At 41.6% G+C, this 24,247-nt stretch overlaps 2 long non-coding RNA genes across 2 annotated transcripts; one reads left to right on the top strand and one right to left on the bottom strand.

Annotated features, from left to right (window-relative positions):
- The first annotated feature begins 5,651 nt into the window (after positions 1–5,651).
- On the top strand, positions 5,652–20,802 carry LOC121823419 (uncharacterized). Its single transcript, XR_006064859.2, has 3 exons — positions 5,652–5,732; positions 12,567–12,680; positions 20,579–20,802. It is a non-coding gene; the product is annotated as an uncharacterized LOC121823419 (long non-coding RNA).
- Positions 20,448–23,870, bottom strand: LOC107399802 (uncharacterized). Its single transcript, XR_001576525.3, has 3 exons — positions 23,622–23,870; positions 21,222–21,766; positions 20,448–20,626 (listed from the first exon to the last, which is right to left on the bottom strand). It is a non-coding gene; the product is annotated as an uncharacterized LOC107399802 (long non-coding RNA).
- Between the last annotated feature and the right edge of the window lie 377 nt (positions 23,871–24,247).

Below are 24,247 nucleotides of genomic sequence, written 5' to 3'. Positions count from 1 at the left end.
CAGAAATGGGTAACAAAAACTCCCAGAAATAGACTGCATAATGCTCTTCTAACTTTGAATTTTCTGAATGCCAACGAGAAAGGAACAACAGCTGCAGAGAGACATTGGATAATAGAAAAAACTACAGAATTAAATCAGCCCATATATTTTAAGGATGTGCTGACCTCAGAATGGAAACCAGGGTATGTATTACATTGGGGACGAGGTTTTGCTTTTGTTTCTACAGAAGATAAGCTGTGGGTACCATCAAAATTGATAAAGGTTCGATTTGAACAAGAGAGACCTCTTAATTAGAGGAGATGATAGTTCATCAACCAGCATGAACATCCAATTTAAACTAACTTGTATCAATAACACATGCCTTTTCATTTAATCAGATAATAACTTGTCAAAAGGAAACATCCCCAAAATTAGACTTGGGGAAAGGTTTTTGTTTTTGTCTTTTAGGAGAATGAAGGTTAAGGAATCTGAAGAACACTGGACAAATGAGACAACTGAAGAAAGGGACAAATCATCTATCCCAAGAAACAGAATGAAACGGTGTATGGGTATATATTATCTAAAAAATTTTATGTCTTCCTAAATGTTTGTTTCTGCTTTTCTCTAAAGATTTAACACTATTGGTCTTCTAATAGTCCCAGTTCAATTAAAATTTAAAGCTGACTTTGGAGTTGGAGAATGGCTCTCTCCTTCTTTAAACTCAAGCATGTTGTTAAAAGGAAAATGCAAACTCCCTGTATCATGCCAGAATAAAAGAGCCATCTTCTGCTATGGTACAGGACAAAAGCAAAATTAATTAAGGGACTATCCTATTACTAATCTCAACTCTTTGATTCTATTCTGATTCTTTAAACTCTTCTTCAAGTATGAATTTTATATCAAAATTTACAAGATTAATATATATATATATAGATATTTATACATTTTAAACTTTGTTAAGATATGAATGGTCATATAGAGTACTAACTAATTCTAGAAAAAAGGCTAGCTGCATATATATGTTTTTGTGTTCGAGTCTCTTATCAGTTTTCTGCAGGAAATCACGGCCAGGCCTAACATCAACTGAAGTCTCCAGAAAGAAGATGGGGCCCCACAACAACAACAATTCCACGTGGACAATAATAATATCATTAAGCTGACAAACATCATCCACAGATCAGCTTTGAACTATAAGGTGCTCAGAGCAATTTTGAGATGACTAGCTGAGATGATCCAGTCTCCAAGACTACTTGAATAAGGACTTGAGATAAACCCTGAACTTTGGCATTATACACAGGCTGGATAATGAAGGATATAGTTACCTTTCCTAGAATTTGACAATTAACCTAAAATTTTTCTTTCAGGATAAAGAAAACTTCGCCCATACCCAGCAGGAAGCAATTTTAAGAATACGACACCCACATTCCCAAAGAGGTGGTGTGGGGCGGGTGGTTTTTGGTCTTTTTAATGGGTTTTGGGTCTGGGATAATTTTCAGTATTTAGGGGGGTTGGTTATAAGTTATTGTCAAGGGTTAGGAAAAAGGCTAAGCAAAGGAGATTAGAAAAAAAAGAAAGAAAGAAAGAAAGAAAAGAAAAAGACAATTACTAATTTTAAATACTTTACATTGGATTGAATTGTTTTATATTGTATACAAATTTGAAACTGATATTGTTAGAAAATGCTATATGTATATTTCTAATTGTATTTATACCATTCATTTAATGTAATGTAATGCAAATTTCTGATCCTTGAATGTTATTATTACCAACTATTAGGATATAAAGAAATGAAAGTTAGTAGTTAGACATTACAATAGAACTTGTAGTCATATTAGATATGTTTTAAAAATTGAGCAGAGATGTTTTAGACAGGTCATCTTCAAACCCTTCAGAGATCTACAGAATATGGCATTTAAAATGTTTTAATAACTTAGAAAATTTGTCTTTTTCGAGACATGTCGGCTCCTGGCAGTACCAATCTACTTCAGAGAAAATGTGGGCATTGAAGAAACTGCATATGGAGTCAACTTTCATTGTGGCAAAAGTTAGCCACTGGACAACAAAGTATCCTCTAATCAACAGGACAAAATGGACAGACAGAACACGAAACAAAGGACTACTGATTCTTGCCAAAACAAGTGTGGCTATGGCTTTATCAAAAGGCATCTTCTGAGGCCAGGACAATATGGCCCCATCCATGAAGTGGCCTTCGCAATCCGGAAAAGGTACAGTGCCCTTTTCTTTGAAGGCAGCTTAACAGGCAGAGGGCCGATGGCTTCTGTTTTACAATGGAACAGCAGCTGAAAGCTCATGCCTCTCGAAAGTAGACTGGCATTTAATAGAGGGATGTGGAGAAGAAGGGGATGCTGAGATGAAGCCATATATACACAGCCAAGAAGAATGAACAGCTGAATTAAAAAACTGTCAACAATTTCCAGAATTTAAAATCCTGAATCATGACAGGACACTAGTGGAATTCAGGTGTTTCTGGTATGTGGACTGCTCTCACCCAATGTGAGGTTGAACTGTTGACCTTGTGTACATCCTACATCACAAATGAGTCTGTCAGATACACTAAGCCTATAGGCTGAAGATGATGCCCCAACACTGTGGAGAAACTTCAGGTGACTGCCCAGGCAGCTGGCTGTTTCTGTCAACTCACAAAATTTTTTGGAAGTTACTTGCATGCACTTCCTGTTTTTATTTTTGTTAGCTAATACTATTCCCTTCTTGGGTCTCGGAGGGAGTTGAAGATTAGTTAGTTATGGTTGAAGATTAGTTAGTTATAGTTGAAAATTAATTAGGATAGAAAGTGCATTAGATACATCTTGGATTTACCAAAATAGGATAGATAATGGAATTATTTTCTCTGATTTGTCAAATACCTGTTTAGGTATTTATTATTTGTATATATTGTAAATAGTTATTGTACTTTTGTATATAGTTTTTCTTTTGTTAGTTATAACCTTTTGCTTTCTTTTTCTTTTTATTAAAATAGAAAAGGGGAAATGTGGTGGTATTCTAATTGTACTGAAATGTGATTTTGATTGTATGTTAATAAATAAAGTTGCCCAGGGGTCAGAGCTATTAGAGCCATAGCAAGAGTGTGGCGGTGGTGGCACACGCCTTTAATCCCATAGATCTCTGTGTGTTCAGGGATACAGGCAGCATTGGAGACATACACCTTTAAGACCTAGGGGGCTGTACATTCAGACAGTGACGAGGCAGTCATGTGTTTGGGTTTACAACCAATGAGAAGGCAGAACAACATACTATAAAAAAAACGAACAGACAGGAAGTAGCTCTCTTTCGGGAAGCTGGGACACCGCAGGCGGAAGGGTGAGATTTTAGCTCTGAGCTCTGACCTCTCAGCTTTCCTTTTACATTGTTTCTGTGTTTCTTATTTAATACGACGGTTGGTTATATCAACAGTCTCCCACTTAGTCTCTCATTTTTTTAAACACAGAAACTCTTACCGAAGTCTTTCTTGTGATTTCCCTCAGTAGTCTAGAGTATATTGTAAAGCTACAATATTTTAAATAAGAACAGAAATACATGCATATACCATAACAAGAATAACTCTAAATTTGCATGAGCACTGTACCACAGACAAGAAACTGTTGTATTGGAGTGATCAAGGCAGCTCTGTCTATAGCATTATATCATAGCCTCCATAGTTTATCAGTCATAGGCAGTGACATTCCATTCCATTCTTGGAGCTAAACCTCGGTCAGGTTTAGTCCCAGGGAAGGTCTTGGGTGCCCCACCCATCATCATGGGAGCCTAAGTGCACCATGGGGACAGAAGATGTCTGCCAACCCCAGATCCTCAGGTGCACAAGAGAGGCCATGGAAGGGGCTCCACGTCATGGCTGGACCCTTGCCAGGCTGTGACCCTAGAGGGGCAGTGTCAGGCACCAAGCTGCTCTGTGCTGCTCCACCCCGAGGCTCCCTGTGCTTGGGGGCCTGGCCCCAAACCTGCCTCGGGCTGAGGTGCCATGGCTTGCCCTGGTGCTCAGCCATGCCTAGTCCCCATGGCAGTCTCTGGACACCCTCCCACCCCCACCCCGGGCCACCACTCATGTCATGATACAAAGTCTCCACTCCATGGTTCCCTGAGCAAGTGAAACCTGGCCCTGAACCTGCTACGGGCCGGGCCCCATGGTGCTCACAGCTCACCTAGTGCCCAGCCGCTCAGAGGTGCCTTGGGTCCCCACAGTGGTCCTTGCAGTAGCCGCTGGGCCACTAGGGCCCTCCAGACTCCTTGCAGTGCATTCCCCTGCTGGCTGTCCACACTCTAGTCAGACAGCAAGGAAGCAATGGGGAGGGAGTACTGTTAGTCTGCCCCAGTTCAACCAAAGGGACCCCCTCCCTTCCACTGGCCATCTGTCCCAGGAGTCACAAGGCACACATAAACCCAGGCATAAAACACGCACACTGTGGCCACACTTCTCACACATTCACATAGGCAGGACATTCCAACTAAAGGACAAACAATTTTCCTGGGGAAACAGTGTCAGCTGACCACACACAGATGTGGGGTTCCCCACCCCACTACAAATCCTCAGTCAAACAGATTTGGGTGGGTCTCTGCCCCAGGACAGACAAACAGATGTGGGGTCCACTACAGACATGGTGTTCTCTGCCCTCACTAACGGAGTCTAAAATTTCTTTCAGTCCCTTGTGATCTCAGTCCTGGGTTGTATCCACTAGGACCATTCCTGACCAACTTAGGCATGCCACAAAAACGAAACTGAACACAGACAAACAGGACAGACAGACACTTACTGGCCAGCTTCAGGCTCTATGGGCAGTGGTCCTGGTGGGCTTGGGGGATCCTAGATGAGCTCCCAAATGTTATGCCCAGATCATGAGGACCCCCAATAGACAACAACAGAGACCGAATTCCATACGTAAAAGCAAAGAGCCTTTATTTTCAAGCTCCAAGGCTTGGTTTCTCTGCCTGTCATCAGTGAGAGCAGCGATCAGCCCAGAGTCCAGGCAGGGTGGAGTTTTTATCATAGCAGAGGTTGGGATGGGGGGGGGGTGTTCCAGGGTTCAGGACCCTGGTTGGCTGACATTTGTCTTGGGGTATAGAGGATGTTTGGAATGTCAGGTGTTTCCTCTTAGATGCAGGCCCCACTGGGTGGAGTCAGCTCATGGCTTCTCCTGGGTCCAGGTGTTGCCTGCCAGAAGCTGTGTCTGGGCCTCTAAACCTGTCATGGCAGCTGTGTGGTCAAGTTTTTATGGGGGCCCCCACAGGAGAAACACACCTGTGTTACTCTTTAGACTCCTGGGAAATAAAAGCATTCATTAAAGTGCATAAAAATCCCAGAAACTCAGAGCAGTCTTCCTCTGTTGGTGCTGAGTACAGTTTCAGGGATAACCTCACAACAGAGATAATGACCTTCCAAACATGTTGGGAAATAGCTTTTTTTACACTGTTGGCCTCGACCATGCATTTGGTGGGGTTTTTAGATGTATTTATCTTTATTTTAGTTGTATGGGTGTTTTGCCTGTTGTAGGTCACACATGCACGCAGTTTCCACGGAGGCCAGAAGAGGGCACCAGATTGTCTGTAACTAGGGTTATAGATGGTTGTTAGGTGCCGTGTGGGTACTCGGAGGGAACAACAAATGCTCTTATCCTATGAGACTCCTGTTCAGCCCTGCACTTGGCTCTTGTCCTTCTAGCTGTATGTGCTGTATCAGTTGGACTGAATTACTGAACCAAAGACAGAGGTTGTATGGACAGGTAGGTGGGGGTCCGGGAGGCACACGGCACCGTTGCAGGTGGATTAGATGGTATGGCATCGTCGGAGGAACTGTGTCACTGGTTGTGGGCGTTCTAGTTTCAAATGTCCCCGCCTGGAACAGTTCTCTCTCAGCCTAGGGATCAGGATGTAGCTCTCAACTATTTCTCCAGCACCATGTCTGCCCTGGGTCTCCCTATCACGATGGTCATGGTGTTAGAATTCTGGCCACTCCTCCAGCTACATGACCGCACATGTGCAGTTCAGTAGCCAAGCAAGTGGCCTTACGTCCTACATAATCCGTGCGCTGCGTGATTGCGAATTACAATCACGCAATCTGCCCATGTGTGGCATAGCTCCTTAAGCCACATGCGCATGTGCAGGGGAATCCTTAAAAAGCCGGTCACAGACTCCTCCCCTCTCTCCTGCTCTCTCCTCCTCACCCCCTCTCCCTTCTCCTCATGTGTTTTTCCAACAGGCCTGGCCATGCTCTCTTCTGTCCCCCGCCTTCCTCCTAATACAGCTCTGATACTGGATTTTGTTGTGCCTCGTGACCTTTCTCGAATGGTAACAGCGACACTTATTAAAACCAACACACAGGGGTGTGTAAAACAGTAAGGGAGTTCCCATTTAAACACTTTCATCATGGTGTTGTCATGCCCAGGTCTCAGGGACCCATCAAGACCACCACAGAGACACTGAATCGATATGCAAAAGCAAAGAACCTTTATTCCAAGCTGTTGAATGCAATGGTGAGAGCAGAGAGCCCCGAGCCCAGGCAGGGTAGGGTTTTTGTTTTGTTTTGTTTTTTTAATCATAGTAGAGGTTGGGGTGAGGGGATTTTCAGGGTTCAGGACTCTGAATAGCTGACATTTGTCTAGGGGTATCTTGATAAAAGATAAATAGGTGTGTGCTAGGCTCAGGGACATCTGGTGGTCTTATCGAATCTTACCTAACAGTTGGAATGTTTGGAATGTCAGGTACTTCCCCTTAGATGCTGGACCATTCCTGGATGGTGCCAGGGTGCTGTCAGTTTATGGCTTTTCCTGGATCTGGATGTTGCCTGCCAGTAAGCCTGTCATGGCAGCTGCGTGGTCAAGCTGTTTTGAGTCCCCGGCCCCCCCCCCCCGCCCCCCCGCCCACACACACACAGGTGTCCCTTCGTATCAGTAGAACAGTCACTAAGAAAGGCATCCTTTGCAGTCCACTCCCTGGTCCATCTGTGTCTGCTCCTCAGTGGGGCTGAGGAGCACAGCAATGTCCTGCTTTATTTGGTTAAGACTGCATATTTTAAGAAAATCTGCATTTGGTTGAAACACAAATTATGTACCAAAGTATTCTAATATTTAATACTGCAAGCACTCTGAGCCCTTCCAGTTGACATGCCATAATTCTTTCAATATTTGGAGGGAATCTATGGTTGGAAGATGATTGACTTGTATGTTATTATGAATACATTTCCCATTTTGTCGCATTATTTTTTGCTTGCTTTCTGTCACTGAATAATCAGTGTCAAATGTGTTCACTGTTTCCACAATGGCAGTTGTTAGGATCCTGCCCTCACCCCGCACATGCACAGCTCCGCACATGCACAGCTCCGGGTCTTGCATCCTCAGGGGGCGCTGATGACTATGTGCCCGGCCAGCGCACATGGTCACACAGTCTGTGCCTTAAAAGCCAGATGCAGACCCCACACTCGCTCTGCTCTCCCCCTCCCCCTCCCCCACCATCCTTCTCCCAGGCCTGGTCTCCTCTTCCCCCAATAAAGCTCTCCGTAACTAGGCAGCCACGGCCACGGCTGGTGACTTTTCCGCCACTAACCAGCGCTGCCACCAGCGCGTTTCTCAGCCTTTCAGCAGTGGCTGTCACAGCATCTAAGCTGTTGCTAGTCTTTGAAATGCATTAAATGCATCAAATTTAACAAAGAAGCCCCAGCTTGTCGATATGTTTCTTTCCTATTTTCTTCTTCATCGTTTTTTCATTGTGACAAAACGTGCCTCGGTGAGGCGAATTGTTCCGTTTGTCCGTCTGTCAATGCATCTGACAGTGGTCTTTAAGTAAAACAGTCTTAATAAGGTTTTTATCTCTGTGTAATCCAATGCAAATACATGATTACTTTTTAATAATTCATATGTACTTTCTTCAACATTTCCCTTTGCTCTCCTTTCTCTCATGAAGTCATGCTTAATGTACTCAAAATTCTGATTGTGTGTCCTTAGGACTTTAGCAAGTTAAACTGATGCAAGCTGATCAAACCCAGATAGAATTAGTTCTATGAAGAGCCATAGCTGTTAGTAATAGTTTGTGATGTTTCCCTCCTAACACCAAGCTAACTTGTTACTTTAAAATTAAATGCAAGAGGGAACAGAAGTGATATCCAAGCAAGGTGTAAAGCTAAGGCCGCAGAAGGTGACCTTTGTTCTTCTGGTTAAAGCTTTATCTATGGTAATTTTTATATGAATAACTCCAAAGAAAAAGAATGAGAAATAATTTTCTTTTTTTTTTTTTAAGGCATGAGCCACCACCGCCCAGCAAATATTTATTTATTTATTATGCATACAGTGTTCTGCCTGCATCCCTGCAGGCCAGAAGAGGGCACCAGATTACATTACAGATGGTTATAAGCCATCATGTGGTTGCTGGGAATTGAATGCAGGACCTTTGGAAGAATAGCCAATGCTCTTTACCCTCTGAGCTATCTCTCCAGCCCAAGAAACAATTTTCAATACTCAATACTATCAAGCAAGAAGTTTCCTCAAGCCCCCAAGGGAATGGAGACCCTCATCCAAATGCCTGACTTTGGGAAAAGGACTTCTTCTGGGGAGGAGACTCTATACAATTTCTTAACCTTACTATATGGACCTGTTTTCCTCATAACACTCCCAAAAGGGAAGGTCTGGATGTCTTATACTTTTCCCATTAGACTGTACCATTCTAATTTCTCTGTGTTTATTAACTAAACTCTTGCCCTTAATGGCCTCAGGCTTTAGATCTGAATTGTAGGCATTTCATCCTTGGGATCAGGTGTGTCTAGGAAATCTCTAACTTTCCTTTTGATGTAATTAGGAGGGTACATTGGAATTCCTGGTTCTGAGGTGGTGGGGATTTTTTTCCAAAGACTTATTTTTGTTTAGAGAGGCTACTATTGTACACATTTGTATCCTTTACCAAAGCCCACACCAAATTTCCAAAGGCAAAGGCATTAATATCGAGAATCATTAAAAATGAAAGTAAAAAGGTGCTGGAGAAGTGTGGTCTGCGATGTTGAGATGCTGGAACTTGTCAGGCAGCAGAAGTCACCATGTGGTCCACGCCACTCGGCTAACATAACATCCTTGTAATTTCCAGGAGATGTACTTAGACCGAACACTGCCACTTAATTAGGTTATAGGATTTGTTTCTACCTGGTTTTGTTTTCTCAAAAAAAAAACAAATAAACAAACAAACAAAAAGATTGTTATTGTTAAGTGCCAGAGACTACCTGACTAGAACTGGAACTTCAAACCCATTTTAAGCCAAGCCTACTGAAAAGTTTAAATCTCCATAGTGAGTAATGCCACCAATGCAATAAGCCAATCAAGCCAAATTAATAAATCTAGGCTTGATGTGAGCAGAGCAAAGTCCTCCTGGTGCCTCTCAGGAAGGCAGGGGATGGAGCACAAGAGCACATTGTTATGAATTTGCATGCGTGGGATCCCCAGATGGCCACGCCAGGGTATCCCACGTGTGCAGGGAACCATGTTGGCATGCTGGGCAGATGCAATGTCGGGTTGGCGGGTGACCCACACCATAGTGTCAGGGTGGCGGCAGACAGTCATTCATGACCCAGATGCTGCATCCACGTGGAAAAGGTTTTTTATAATAGAGAGGAAGAGAAAGATAACAAAGAGGGAAAGAAGGAGGGGCGGTCAAGGGTTCACACCTCATGGGAGAAGAGGCAGAAGAAGAAGAGAGGAAGGAGGGATTTCCTAAAAATGAGGCTTTTACATCAGGATGCAGGGTGGCACCAAGGGATGGGTCGTCAGGATATTAACACACATGGCAACCAGGTCTTAAGTAGCCTATAGGTGTGATCTTGAGAAGCGCCAGGGAGGACTGACTTTGGCGGGCTTTCTTAGGGGGCGGAGCCTAGGGAGAAAGAGAGGTGTGGCTTCCACCTAATCACCCCAGACTCCTTGGGTATATGGTCACTCCTTTTTTTCTTTACTTTTAGTACAGAAAGACAAGACTATAGTCTCAGAACTGAAGTTGAAGCATGAAAGGACTGAGTAGGAAAAGCAATCAATCACAGATGATCTCAAACAGTGTAAAGACAACCTCAAGCTGCTTTCACGTAAGGGGCTTGCTAGTGTGGTTCTCTTTGGATTTCCTTTCTTTCTACACTTAACATTAAATGCAAAGAGAAGAGTTTTCCGATGCTCTTTTATGTACAAGGGACTCAGTTCACCAAGGGGTTAAACAGGTATGGAAAGAGAGAGGGGAGAGGTGCTATTGGCTCTTGGTTTCTTTCCACACGGAAACTCTGGCCCTGGATGCCCGTGTTGGCAGCTCTGGACACAGTGATAGCTACAGCTCTGTTTGTGACAGATCTGGCCAACGCATCTCCACGAGCCTGTGTCCTGAGTCTGTGCGCTGTCCTCCCACCAGAATCTGGATTACACTCGTTCTGGGGACAAGCAGAACTGATTTTTTCTTCTTACCTCTTAAAACAGCTAAGTGCTAGAATACCAATTTAGAATCATTGCTTTTATTTACATAAAATAAATCTGTTTAGAGAGAGGATATAAAGTAGTAAGTTTTTTTCTAATGTAAGCAATAATTTTCTTATGAGATTTCATGTAATTTTTAAATTAGTATGTTGAGATTCAGAATATTATGATGATATAAAGTAGTTATAATTTTCCTTGGTTATGATAAAAGATAAATTAGATATGAAACTTTAGACTTACAAATATAGGATAGATGATAGGATGTTTTCTTTAATTTTGCCAAATACAAATAGACTAGATATTGTAACTGTAATTCTTGCTTGATAACTGTTTTGTTATATGTAATTTTTTTTTGGTTTTTTGAGACAGGGTTTCTCTGTGTAGCTTTGCGCCTTTCCTGGGACTCACTTGGCAGCCCAGGCTGGCCTCGAACTCACAGAGATCCGCCTGCCTCTGCCTCCCGAGTGCTGGGATTAAAGGCGTGCGCCACCACTGCCCGGCCTTGTTATATATAATTTTATTATGTTAAAGTTAAAACCTTCCTTTTTGATTAAACAGAAAAGGGGAAGTGCTGTGGGGTGTTGTTCTGTATGCTGTGAATATGTGTTGCTCTGATTTGTTGATAAACAAAACGCTGATTGGCCAGTAGCCAGGCAGGAAGTATAGGTGGGGCAAGCGGAGGAGGAGAATTCTGGGAAGAGGAAGGGCAGAGTCAGGAGTCACCAGCCAGACGCAGAGGAAGCAAGATGTCAAGGCCGAGCTGAGAAAAGGTACAAGTCACATGGCTAAACATAGACAAGAATTATGGGTTAATTTAAGTGTAAGAGCTAGTCAGTAATAAGCCTGAGCTAATGTCCAAGCAGTTATAATTAATATAAGCTTCTGAGTGATTATTTTATAACCGGGCCATGGGACTGTGGGGGCCTGGTGGGACTGGAGAAACAATTCTGGCTACAAATGTGTATTTTCTTGAGCAAACTAAAATATACCTGAGAGCAAAAATATAATTGCTTAACTTTAGTGCAATCAATTCAGACTCTTTAGTTAATCATAATGCAACTTACTCTTAAGTATTTAGAGAAATGTTTTCTTAAAAAGTCAAGTTACCTTTTCATATACAGCAGTTTAGAAAGCATGATTTTTTTTCTTTTATCTGTTCTTCCAAGCATATTTGATTTAGGAAAGAATTGTAGCTGTTTAGGTAAGCTTTTATTAACAATTTGGTTGTGAAGTAGAGCTAATTCACATTCAAGGTGTGTTGTGGAATATTATTTTAAGATGTGTTACATTCATTTATGCTATGGAACATTTGTTTAATGATGCAAAGTTGTGTTGCATTCTTTTACACTGCATTTGTTTAACTCTGTGAAGCTGTGTTACTTTGCCTGTCTAAAACACCTGATGGTCTAATAAAGAACTAAACAGTCAATGGCCAGGCAGGAGAGAGAAATAAGTGGGGCTGCCAGGCAAAGTGAATAAATAGGAGGAGAAGGAGGGGAGGATGTCAGGGGTCAGGTCAGCCACACAGCCACTCAGCCACAGAGCCAGCCACAGAATAAGAAGTAAAGAAATGTATGTAGATAAAAGATAAAAGCCCAGAGGCAAAAGGTAGATGGGACAATTTAAGAAAATCTGGCTAGGAACAAGTCAAGCTAAGGCCAGGCATTCATAAGTAAGAATAAGAATATGACTCTGTATTTATTTGGGAGCTGGGTGATGGCCCCCAAAGAGTAAAAAATCAACAATTACAAAAGTGAACTGATGTTACCTACCAATATATTTCTTGGTTGGATGTAAAACGGATTTTTTCTTTTCATTCTTGTAAATTGGGTCAGTTTGTTTATTAGTAGCACTTTCCCAGGGATGGTAGTGTTCCATGCACAGTGACACACCTAAGTACTGCTTCACAGTGTACAATCCAAACACAGAGGTTAAGGTTCAGGTATGGTCTGTGCAGCATCATAGTTATGACAATATCCTAAAGAATCACCGAATTAAGTTTTCATCAGCCAGTGAAGACTGGGAGGGAACGTCAGTGGGTTGCCTTGAATGCTCTATAAGAACACACAGATCTAGCCAGACATTGGGACAGGAGTTTAAGATACAATTTGCTCTGTGATGTTCCAGGGATTGTGATATGTCTGCTATCAAAAGGATAGACATCCGCATACAGATGAACTGAGGTAAAAATGCAGGCTTGCTCCAGAAATGTGCTTCTAGAAATCTGTTTTGTGGACATTGGTAAGTACACAAAATTTCAGCTACTGGGACAGGCCATTTGCTAAAACAGTCAACATTGTCACACTACAGACTGAACGCAGTGCTTGAGAAGGTATTGTGGGAAGGAAATGCATGCCATGTTAGAAAAACAACAAAACACCAAAGAAACAGGTAAAACCGTGTTGCCAGGGTTGAGCTGCCCTGGATGTACAGAGGGAAAGAGCCTGGATCAAAACCTGAAGAATCAATGGTGACGAAAAAATCCAGTGTCAAGCCTCCCCAGCAGCAGAGGCTCTGTAGCTTTGTGCCTTTCCTGGAACTCACTTTGTAGACCAGGCTGGCCTCGAACTCACAGAGATCCGCCTGCCTCTGCCTCCCGGTGCTGGGATTAAAGGCGTGCGCCACCACTGCCCAGCAATGTCTAGTTTCTTGAGTTCTTTACATATTTTGGAGATCAGCCCTCTGTCAGATGTGGGGTTGGAGAAGATCTTTTCCTGCTGTGGGATGGTCTGTATGTCAAATTGCTCTGATTGGCCAATAAATAAAACACTGTTTGGCCAGTGGCCAGGCAGGAAGTAGGTGGGACAAGGAGAGAGGAGAATTCTGGGAAGCGGAAGGCTGAGGCAGAGAGACACTGCCAGCTGCCGCCATGACCAGCAGCATGTGAAGACGCCGGTAAGCCACCAGCCACGTGGCAAGGTATAGATTTATGGAAATGGATTAATTTAAGCTATAAGAACAGTTAGCAAGAAGCCTGCCACAGCCATACAGTTTGTATGCGATATAAGTCTCTGTGTTTACTTGGTTGGGTCTGAGCGGCTGTGGGACTGGCGGGTGACAAAGATTTGTCCTGACTGTGGGCAAGGCAGGAAAACTCTAGCAACATTTTCCCACTTTGTAGGCTGTGGTTTTGTCTTATTGACCATGTCCTTTGCCCTACAAAAGCTTCTCAGTTTTAAGAGGTCCCATTTATTAATTGTTGTTCTCAGTGTCTGTGCTACTGGTATTATATTTAGGAAGTGATCTCCTGTGCCAATGCATTCAAGACTGCTTCCTACTTTCTCTTCTATCAGGTTCAGTGTAACTGGTTTTATATTGAGGTCTTTGATCCACTTGGACTTGAGTTTTGTGCATGGCAATAGATATGAATCTATTTGTAATCTTCTACATGTTGACATCCAGTTATGCCAGCACCATTGGTTGAAGATGCTTTCTTTTTCCATGGTACAGTTTTGGCTTCTTTGTCAAAAATCAGGTGTCCATACATGTGCTGATTAATGTCAAGATCTTCAATTTGATTCCATTGCTCCACATGTCAGTTTTTAGGCCAGTACCAAGCTGTTTTTTTTTTTATTATTATAGCTCTATAGTAGAGCTTGAGGTCAGGGATGGTGATGCCTCCAGAAGTTGCTTTATTATACAGGATTCTTTTAGCTATCCTGGGTTTTTTGTTTTTCCATATAAAGTTAACTATTGTTCTTTCCAAGTCTGTGAAGAATTGTGTTGGGATTTTGATTGATATTGCAATGAATCTGTAGATTGCTTTTGGTAAGATTGCCATTTTTACTATGTTAATTCTACCTATCCATGAGCATGGGAGATCTTTCCATTTTCTGATATCTTCTTCAATTTCTTTCTTCAGAGACTTAAAGTTCTTATCATACAGGTCTTTTACTTGCTTAGTTAGAGTTACCCCAAGGTATTTTATATTATTTGTGGCTATTATAAAGGGTGATGTTTCTCTGATTTCTTTCTCAGCCCTTTCAGCATTTGTATATAGGAGGGCTACTGATTTTTTTTTTTTTTAGTTAATCTTATATTCTGCCACATTACTGAAGGAGTTTATCAGCTGTAGGAGGTCCCTGGTAGAATTTTTGGGGTCACTTATGTACACTATTATATCATCTGCAAATAGGGAAAGTTTGACTTCTTCCTTTCCAATTTGTATCCCTTTGATCTCCTTTTGTTGTCTTATTGCTCTAGCTAGAACTTGACGTACTATATTGAATAAATATGGGGAGAGTGGACAGCCTTATCTTGTTCCTGATTTTAGTGGAATTAGTTTGAGTTTTGCTCAAACATTTAATTTGAAGTTGGTTATTAGCTTGCTGTAAATTGCCTTAATTATGTTTAGGTATGTTGCTTGTATTCTTGATCTCTCTAGAAGCCTTTATCATGAAGAGGTGTTGGATTTTGTCAAAGGCTTTGTTAACATCTAATGAGATGTTCATATGTTTTTTTTTCTTTCAGTTTGTTTATATGATGTATTACATTGACAGGTTTTTTATGTTGAACCACCCTTGCATCCCTGGGATGAAGCCTACTTGGTCATGGTGGATAATTTTTTTAATGTGTTCTTGGAGTCTGCCAGTATTTTATTGAGTATTTTTGCATCAATATTCATGAGGGAAATTGGTCTGTAATTCTCTTTCTTTGTTGTATCTTTGTGTGGTTTGGGTGTCAGGGTAACTGTAGCTTCATAAAAAGAGTTTGGTAATGTTCCTTCTGTTCTATTGTGTGGAACAATTTGCAGAGTATTGGAATTAGCTCTTCTTTGAAAATCTGGTAGAATTCTGCACTGAAACCATCTGGTCCTGGGCTTTTTTGGTTGGGAAATTTTTAATGACTGTTTCCTTAGGGATTATTGGTCTATTTAAATAGTTTATCTGGACTTGATTTAATTTTGGTATGTGGTACCTATCCTGAAAATCGTCCATTTCTTTCAGATTTCCAATTTTGTGGAGTACAGGTTTTTGAAGTATGACCTGATGATTCTCTGGATTTCCTCATTGTCTGTTGTTATGTCTCCCTTTTCATTTCTGATTTTGTTCATTTGGATGTATTCTCTCTGCCTATTGGTTAATTTGTATAAGAGCTTGTCTATCTTGTTGATTTTCTCAAAGAACCAACTCTTTTATTGATTCTTTGTGTTGTTCTCTTTGTTTCTATTTCATTGATTTCAGCCCTCAATTTGATTATTTCCTGGCATCTGTTTCTCCTCGGTGAGTTTGCTTCTTTTTGTTCTAGAGCTTTCAGGTATGCTGTTAAGTCACTAGTGTGAGATTTCTTCAACTTCTTTATGTGGGCATTTAGTGCTATGAATTTTCTTCTTAGCACTGCTTTCTTAGTGTCCCATAAGTTTCTGTGTGTTGTACTTTCATTTTCATTGAATTCTAGGAAATCTTTAATTTCTTTCTTTATTTCTTCCTTGACCCATTTGTGATTCATTTGGGCATTATTCAGTTTCCATGAGGTTGTAGGCTTTCTGTAATTTTTGTTGTTGTTGAAATCTAACTTTAAGGTATGGTGGTAGGATAAAATACAGGAGGTTATTTCAATTTTTTTGTATCAATTGAGATTTGCTTTGTGACCGAGCATGTGGTCAGTTTTAGAGAAGGTTCCATGGGGTGCTGAGAAGAAGGTATATTCTTTTGTGTTAAGGCAGAATGTTCTACAGATATCTATTAAATCCATTTGAGTTATAACTTCTGTTAGGTCCCTTATTTCTCTGTTAAGTTTCAGTCTGACAGATCTATCCAGTGGTGAGAGTGAGGTGTTGAAATCTCCCACTACTAGTGTATGGGGTTTAATGTGCAATTTAAGATTTAGTAATATTTCTTTTACAAATGTGGGTGCCCTTGTATTTGGGGCATAAATGTTCAGAATTAAGACTTCATCTTGGTGATTTTCCCTGTGATGAATATGTAATGTCCTTCCTGGTCTCTTTCAGTTGATTTTAGTTTGAAGTCTATATTATTAGATATTAGGATAGCTTACTTTGTAAGTCCATTTGATTGGAAAGCCTTTTCCCAGCCTTTTACTCTGAGGTAGTGTCTGTTTTCGAAGTTGAGGTGTGTTTCTTGTATGCAGCAGATGGATGGATCCTGTTTTCGTATCCATTCTGTTAGCCTGTGTCTTTTTATAGGCAAATTGAGACCATTGATATTGATGGATATTGATGACCAGTGATTGTTAATTCCTGTTATTTTTTTGGTGGTAGTTTTGTGTGTTTCTCTTCTTTGGTATTTGTTGGTGTGGGATTATCTATTACCTGTGTTTTCATGGGTGTATCTAACTTCCTTAGGTTGGATTTTCCCTTCTAGTGCTTTCTGTAGGGCTGGATTTGTGGATAGGTATTGTTTAAATCTGGTTTTATAATGGAATATTTTGTTTACTTTGTCTATGGCAGTTGAGAGTTTTGCTGGATATAATAGTCTGGGTTGGTATCCATGGTCTCTTAGTGTCTGTATAATGTCTGTCTAGGACCTTCTGGCTTTTAGAGTCTCCATTGAGAAGTCAGGTGTTATTCTTATGGGTCTGCCTTTATGTGTTACTTGGCCTTTTTCCTTTGCAGCTCTTAATATTTTTTCTTTATTCTGTATGTTTAGTGGTTTGATTATTATTTGACATGACAAAGGGAGTTGGTTTTTTTTTTTTAAATTCAGTCTATTTGGTGTTCTGTAAGCTTCATAGGCATTTGCTTCTTTAGGTTGGGAAAGTTTTCTTCTATGATTTTGTATATTTAACAATATATTTTCTGTGCCTTTGAGTTGGTATTCTTCTCCTTCTTCTATCCCTATTATTCTTAGGTTTGGTCTTTTCATGGTGTCCCAAATTTCCTAGATGTTTTCTGTTAGGACTTTTTTGGCTTTAGTGTTTTCTTTGACTGACAAATCTATTTCCTCTATCGTATTTTCAATACTAGAGATTTGCTCTTCCATCTCTTGCATTCTGTTGGTTATACTTGCATCTGTAGTTCCTCAGATTTTCCATTTCCAGCATTTCCTCAGTTTATGTCTTCTTTATTGCCTCTATTTCAGTTTTCAAATCTTGGATTGTTTCCTTCCCCTGTTTAATTGCTCTTTTTTTTTTTTTTTTTTTTTGCTTTCTTTTAAGGGATTTATTGATTTCTTCCTATTTTTTGTTTGTCTTTTTATCCAATTTTTTAAGTGAATTTTTCACTTCCTCTTTAAAGGCCTCTATCATTTTTTTTGTTTTTGTTTTTGTTTTTTGAGACAGGGTTTCTCTGTGTAGCTTTGTGCCTTTTCCTGGAACTCACTCTGTAGCCCAGGCTGTCCTCAAACTCACAGACATCAGCCTGACTCTGACTCCCGAGTGCTGGGATTAAAGGCATGTGTCACCACCACCCTGCTATTATCTTCTTAAAGTCATTTTTTAAGGTTGATTTCTTCTGCTTCTTCTGCATTGTAATGTTCAGGTCTTGCTGATGTAGAACCACCAGATTCTGATGGTGCCATATAGGTCTTTATGTTGTTGACTGTATTTTTGCACTGGCGACTACCCATCTCTACCTCCATTCCATGCAAGTGTCTGAGGCAGCCTCTCTTGTCCGGTTGATACTCTTGGTCTAATGGGAGCTCTTTGTCTATTCTGAGCGCTTGGTCCAATTGGTGCTGAAGGATTTTGTGTCTCAGGGAGCAGCTCTTAGTGCAATGGTCACTAGTGGGCTCTGTCTCAGGGATCAGCTATTCCCAATTGGTGCAGGGTGGGCTTATGACTCCGGTGGTTGCTGGTGTCACAGGTGATGGCTTTCTTGGTGGAGAGGAGGCTGCTGTTCAGTCCCTGGGGCTCCAATGGCTTTGGGAAGGGCCACAGGATGTGCCCCTGTGGCCTAGGGGCTAGAGACCTGGTCTGCCCAGTCTGGAGATGGGCCTTACCTGTTCCCAGTTTTGCAGGGTGGGCTTATGACTCTGGTTTTCACTGGTGTCACAGGGAGCTAGGTTTTTTTGTTTGTTTGTTTGTTTGTTTTTGGCAAGGGGGCAGGGGAAGAGGCAGTTGACCGGTCCCTGGGGTTCCAATGGCTTCACTAATGTGTAGCTTTAATCTTAAATTATGTAGTCCTAATGCTCCTGATCCAGAACAATGTATGCATATAATATGCAGAAAGTCTCAAACACAGAGATAGAAACACAGTCTAATAAACTGGATGCTCACCAAAAATGTTGAACTCAGGAGCATTTGAATATTAGTGGTTAAGCAATGATATTTGTAAACTGTTTGTTGTCTTGGTCAGTCGGGGTCAGTTGCTGTTATTGGTTACTCCCTAGTGAGACTCTGGGTGATTCTGTGAAGTACCCACTGTGATGCTCTCTTTGTGGTTCAGTAAGAGAGTGAGCAGTAAAAGGGACAGACACACACAGGGGCGGGGACAGACTTGTGAGACGGACTTCTCTAGACAGGTCCAGAATCAGATTCATACAACAACCAGAAGACTGAGGACACAGGGAGCCCTGAGCAGAGAGTTCGAGTCTGGACTTGTTCTTGGTTAAATGATCCCATGGGATGCTTTTATTTCTTTCCTTAAAGTGACACTGATGCAGTGCTGGTGACTCCGAGTTAATCACCGATGTGTTGAATCCACTCAGTCGGCACTAGGGGAGAACTTACTTCTGTTGTTGTTTGGTTACAATGACATGGTGCCTATCTGCCTTCTAAATACTTAACATTTGTAACTGTATGTAGGAGCATCTGTCATCCCTCATCAGAGACACATATTTATGCAGTGGGCTGTGGTGAATGCAGACTCACAACTGGCCAAAGTGCAGAGAATGCATACATGTCAAGTGCTCAGATCAGCTGTATCACATCCTCCAAGGCTCAGGGACTACTTTTAAAAGGGAGGCAGAGGTTGTGGATAAATGCTGGGAAATGATGTACACTACCCAATGACCACATTCATGTGATAATCTACACAAGACCTCTATAAAACTGGACCATCACCATTCCATCATGCATAGGCTCATAAGGCCCACCATCACTAAGATGCTATGGCCAAATAGTAGGTCATGGGAGAAGGGGTGTCGTCAAATTAAAAGAAAAGTTGCAGTGACCACACTTTAACTCTATCGATGTAGTAAGGACAACATGGCTGTTTGGCTGGAGTTTATATACTATATGAGCAATTTGAGTATGTACTCCTCAACAAAACTGGTTTTTGACTTGCAAAATCCAGTAAAAGTCTTTGGTGCCTGTTATATCCAAAGGAAACTCTAATTCCCAAAACTCTAAAAGGCAGCCCAGAGATCCAGAATTGAGTTCAACCTGGACTGTAGCATTTCTGTAGGTTCTATAAAAAGCCAGCGTTCCTCAGGAAGTTGTGAAGCTGTTTCCCCCTCTACCAAAAGGAGTCACTTTCCCTAAAGACCTGCTGTAAGGACAAACAGCTCCCTGGGGTGCCTGTCAGCACCCACAGCCCATGCTGGCCTCCAGGCTCCTTTAGTATCCCAGGTACCTGTTACACGGCTCAGTGTGTAAAAAGCCATTCTCCCTCCCCCTCCCCTAAATTCCTTCCAGTTCAAGGGTTTCTGATAACCCTGAGCTCGCTCTCTTTCTCCCTCTCTCTCCCCTCCCCTCTCCCTCCCCCACCTCTTTCTTCTCTCCCTCTTCCCCTCTCCCTCTCTATGTCTCCCCCACCTCTCTCTTCTCTCCCTCTTCCCCTCTCCCTCTCTATGTCTCCCCCACCTCTCTCCCTCTCTCCCTCTCCCCCTCTCTCTCCTCTCTCACTCTTCCCCTCTCCCTCTCCCCACCTCTCTTCCTCTCTCTGTCCTGCTCTGCTTCTCTCACAGCCAGTTCCTGTCTGCTGGCTATGTTCAGTCTGCTTCTTTCTCTTTCTGCTCTGAACCCTTCCGGATGCCTCTGCTGCTGCTTCTCTCTCTCTCTCTCTCTCTCTCTCTCTCTCTCTCTCTCTCTCTCGTCTACAATAAAAACCTTCCCCTTACCTATACAATAGAATTGATAGTCAGTTCATCTAACGCCAAGAAACAAAAATTTTTGCATAGTGTATTTTAATTGAAAACTATTAACAATTTGTGTACAAAGTTCAATAAATAGAATGTCCTCTTTGAGAGAATTATTTTTCTTTTGAATTTCTATATGTTTTAAAATTCTTGTTAATATAGATATCAATTTGACTGCTTCAGAGGACTATCAATCAACTGCAGCGCCAACTAGAAAGAAAAGCAAAAGCAAGAATTACTAGCAGTATCACCAGGAACATCGGTGGCATCATCGAGAGGATTATGGGCAGCAGCATCAGTGTCGATATTGGCATCATCTCATGCAGTATCATCAGCATCATTGTGTGTAAGTAGGTGTGTGAATTGGAAGCTCCTTTTTTGTTTTATGCTGCTTGTTTTGGAGTGTTTGTTTCTGAGATGATGCTATCCTCACAAGTCAGTGTATGGCCACAGAAAAGCAGACACTGATTAATATTTAACAGTTAGATATCTCTGTATATGCTTAGCCACTCCAAAAACACAAGGTTATCACTGGGAGAGAAAATAATTCTCATTCCAGAATAGGAGACAACCATGAACTAACTAACATTATTTGGTCAGTTTTGGTGGACTGACTTTGTTAATTTTATATTGTGTATTTTCAATACAATTGAGGGAAAATAATTTTCTTTTGGTACCAGATAAAGCCTATGTAGCAGCATATAAAGTAGGGAATTTATTAGTCATAAGTATTAGCACCAAAAAGAGTTAGTTTTCTGGGACAAAAAATCATGTATTTTAAACCACTGTTTGTGGACTAATTTACCCTGGCCCTCATTCTTTTTACTGGAAGCTTCTTGGTAAGATCTCCAGACTACCCTTGTAGAATCTGGTGTATCCCCCATGTCATCAGACATAAACAACAGGAAGGACAGGCCTGTTGTTGGTGTTCATGCTTGGTCTGAAGTGGCCAGTTGGATGTGCAGTGTGAAAAGCTAGGTCAGCGTCCTTAGCAGGATCCTTAGTGTCACTGGGACCACAAAGAGGAGCAGACTCTGGATCAATACTGAGCTTGTCAAGAGCCAGGTCAGCATTGTGAGGAGGGTCCCTGGTGTCGCCAGCGCGGTGACCAGGAGCAAGCTCAGGGTCAGTGTGCGGTTGCCATCTTTGGTGCTCAGTGCTGAGAGCCAAAGCAACTGGACGGGCCCGTTCAGCCGTGAACGCCTTGTCCATGTCACCCGCGTCACCCGCATCACCAGGGCAGGCAGCAGGAGCTGGTTCAACGTGTGCGGTAGCCCGCAGTGCAGCAATTCTGTGCTCAAAAGAGTTCAAACGGGGCACAAGCAGATACCCTGGCTTCTTTTCTTTAACCTTTAAAAAATATTGAGATGTTACTTTTCATTAAACATTAATATCACAGTCTTGATTTTAGTCCCCAAATGTTTGTTGTTTAGTCTAATTTTATCACTACAGTCACTGATATCCTGTAACCTCTGCTTCCTTTCTGCTTGAGTAAAAGGCCCAGGGTTTTCAGAGACCTCAAAAGGGAACCTGCTCAGATTTATGCCTTTCTTCCTCTGCTCTTTTCTACCTAACATCATCATTCTCTGTATAATGGGGAGATATAAAAATAAAAGGACAGAATGTGTCCTCTCCAAATGTTATGACCTGGATTTTACATTCCAGCCAGATTAATAGAATGTGACAATGAGGAGCTTCGGTAATGAAAGGAACCTCTGCCTTCTGTACTACATAGTCCTTTCCCCATGGCCTTTCACAATTGTTCATTGGGATCCTGAGATAGCAAAACAGTGAAAGTGACCTGAACATGCGTGAACAAAGTGTGTCAGTACCCATAGCAGTGGGGAGCTGCTGAGCTGCAAGTGTGGGTTCTGGAGATGCCTTCTGACCTCTTACTCCTTAACCATGACTGTTGTATGTGTGAGCAATGGCCTATTCCAGCACCACTGTGGTGGCTTGAATGAGAACAGTCCCCATACACTCAAACATTTGGATGCTTGGTCCCCAGTGGGTGGGACTATTTTGGAAAGATTAGGAGGTGTGGCCTTGTTGGAGGAGATGTTTCACTGGGGGCTGGGCACACATGTGTGTGTGTATTCGTGTGCTTGTGTGTGTTATGCTGCTGCTGTGTGTGAAGACCAGAGAACAACTTTCAGGAGCTGGCTCTCTCCTTCCCTGGGTGAAGCAGGGTCTCTCACTGCTTCTGTTCCTCTGTGTTCCAGTCTGGCTGGCTTGTGAGTTTCAGAGCCGCTCTATGCTCTCAGCCTCCTCTGTGGATTTAGGGTTGCTGGATTATATATGTCAGACACTTGCTACTTGTAGTGCTTCCTGGGATGGAACTCAGGTCATTAGACTTGCAAGGCAAGTGCTCTGGCCCTCTGAGCTGTGTTTCTGGCCCATATATGTATGTGAGTTTTTTTGTATTGGTTCAGAATGAAAATGATAAAGAGAAAACCATGAACTTGGCATGTGAGCTTTCTCTTTTTTCAAAGCTGGGTGTCACCCATGTACACACCTGTGTCGTTATAACCTTGTATGACGGTGCCTCTTTGCAGAGATGTCTGTTTGGCAATCTGTTAGCATGTGGTGGAGAACTGATATTATCTATCTCAGTCTGTGACTTTATACTTTTTATACTGCAACTAGCAGGTGGCTTCTGGGAAAGTCTTGTGTTAGTCTGGTTTTCGGTGTGTTTAAGAGTAGAAAAGTGATGTCTTTTTTCTTTCAGACACATGATTTATTTCTTTGAAGGAGGGAAACTTTTGGTTTGCCAGACTCTGGCATGTCTAATATCTATTTGCAATTATTGCTATTGGAGTTCATATTGTAATCATTTGCTTATCAAAGATGTGGTTCCTTTCATGCCCACTCTAGCTCCTGCGTAGTTATCATACTCAACACCATTGTCATTTACTTTCCACATCATCATAAAAATTCTACATTAGTGTTAAATTCTTCTATTTGTATTAAGTATGTTAACTTCCTAGGTTGTTACTCTTACAGTCTAATGAATTTTCACTTAAATCTTAGAGGATGACTGGAAAGTGAACGTATGTGATGAAGAACATTAGAATGATTCGAGAACATTTTCAAGCTAGGTTTCTTTTGTCTGGAACAATCCACAGTATTGAAAAGACAAGCTGTCCAGAAGATACTATCTTATTTTACAGTAAAATACTATACTTTTCCACATGGTGGGAATTACCTTTGTGGATATTTCTCTTCTAGAGTCATCAGGTGCAGGCTCTTCCTTAGGATGAATAATAAGTTCAGCATTTTCAAGTTGTTCATAAACCATCTTCTTTATGTTTTCTCTGATGTATTTTTTGAGGTGTTTGTACTGTAGTGCACTCTGCTGGTCTACTGTCACCTAATCTGTTTTCACAGAAGGCCATGACCATAAGGATGCACATTCAACATTGCACTTCTCCATTTCTTGTTCTTCAGTGATTTTCTATAGACAAGAAAACTGAGGGTTACTTTGATTGATTCAGACTCATGGGTTTTGTGTTTTGGTGCAGTTGTTTTCAAAATGGCTTTTTTGTGTCCTTACATTTTACAGGATATGGGCCCAGAAAAAAAAATAAGAAACTACATAATATTTAACAGGAATTTCTCTATATATGATCAGCTACTCCAAAGTCACTGGACTATCAATAACAAATGTAAATAATGTATAACCTCAGCTTAGACTAGGAGAGAAACATGAGCCAACAAACTTAACCTAGTAAATGTTGATAGGAATGAACACATATTATTTCACACATATTTTATTAAATATTTATTATTTCTTTCAAAAAATGAATGACATGCATGGTTCTGGATCAGATA

This window comes from Peromyscus maniculatus, chromosome 17 (assembly GCF_049852395.1).
Source record: "Peromyscus maniculatus bairdii isolate BWxNUB_F1_BW_parent chromosome 17, HU_Pman_BW_mat_3.1, whole genome shotgun sequence".
Taxonomy (NCBI): domain Eukaryota; kingdom Metazoa; phylum Chordata; class Mammalia; order Rodentia; family Cricetidae; genus Peromyscus; species Peromyscus maniculatus.
The sequence above is the reverse complement of the archived record's forward strand: the minus strand, read 5'-3'. Positions and strand labels throughout refer to the sequence as shown.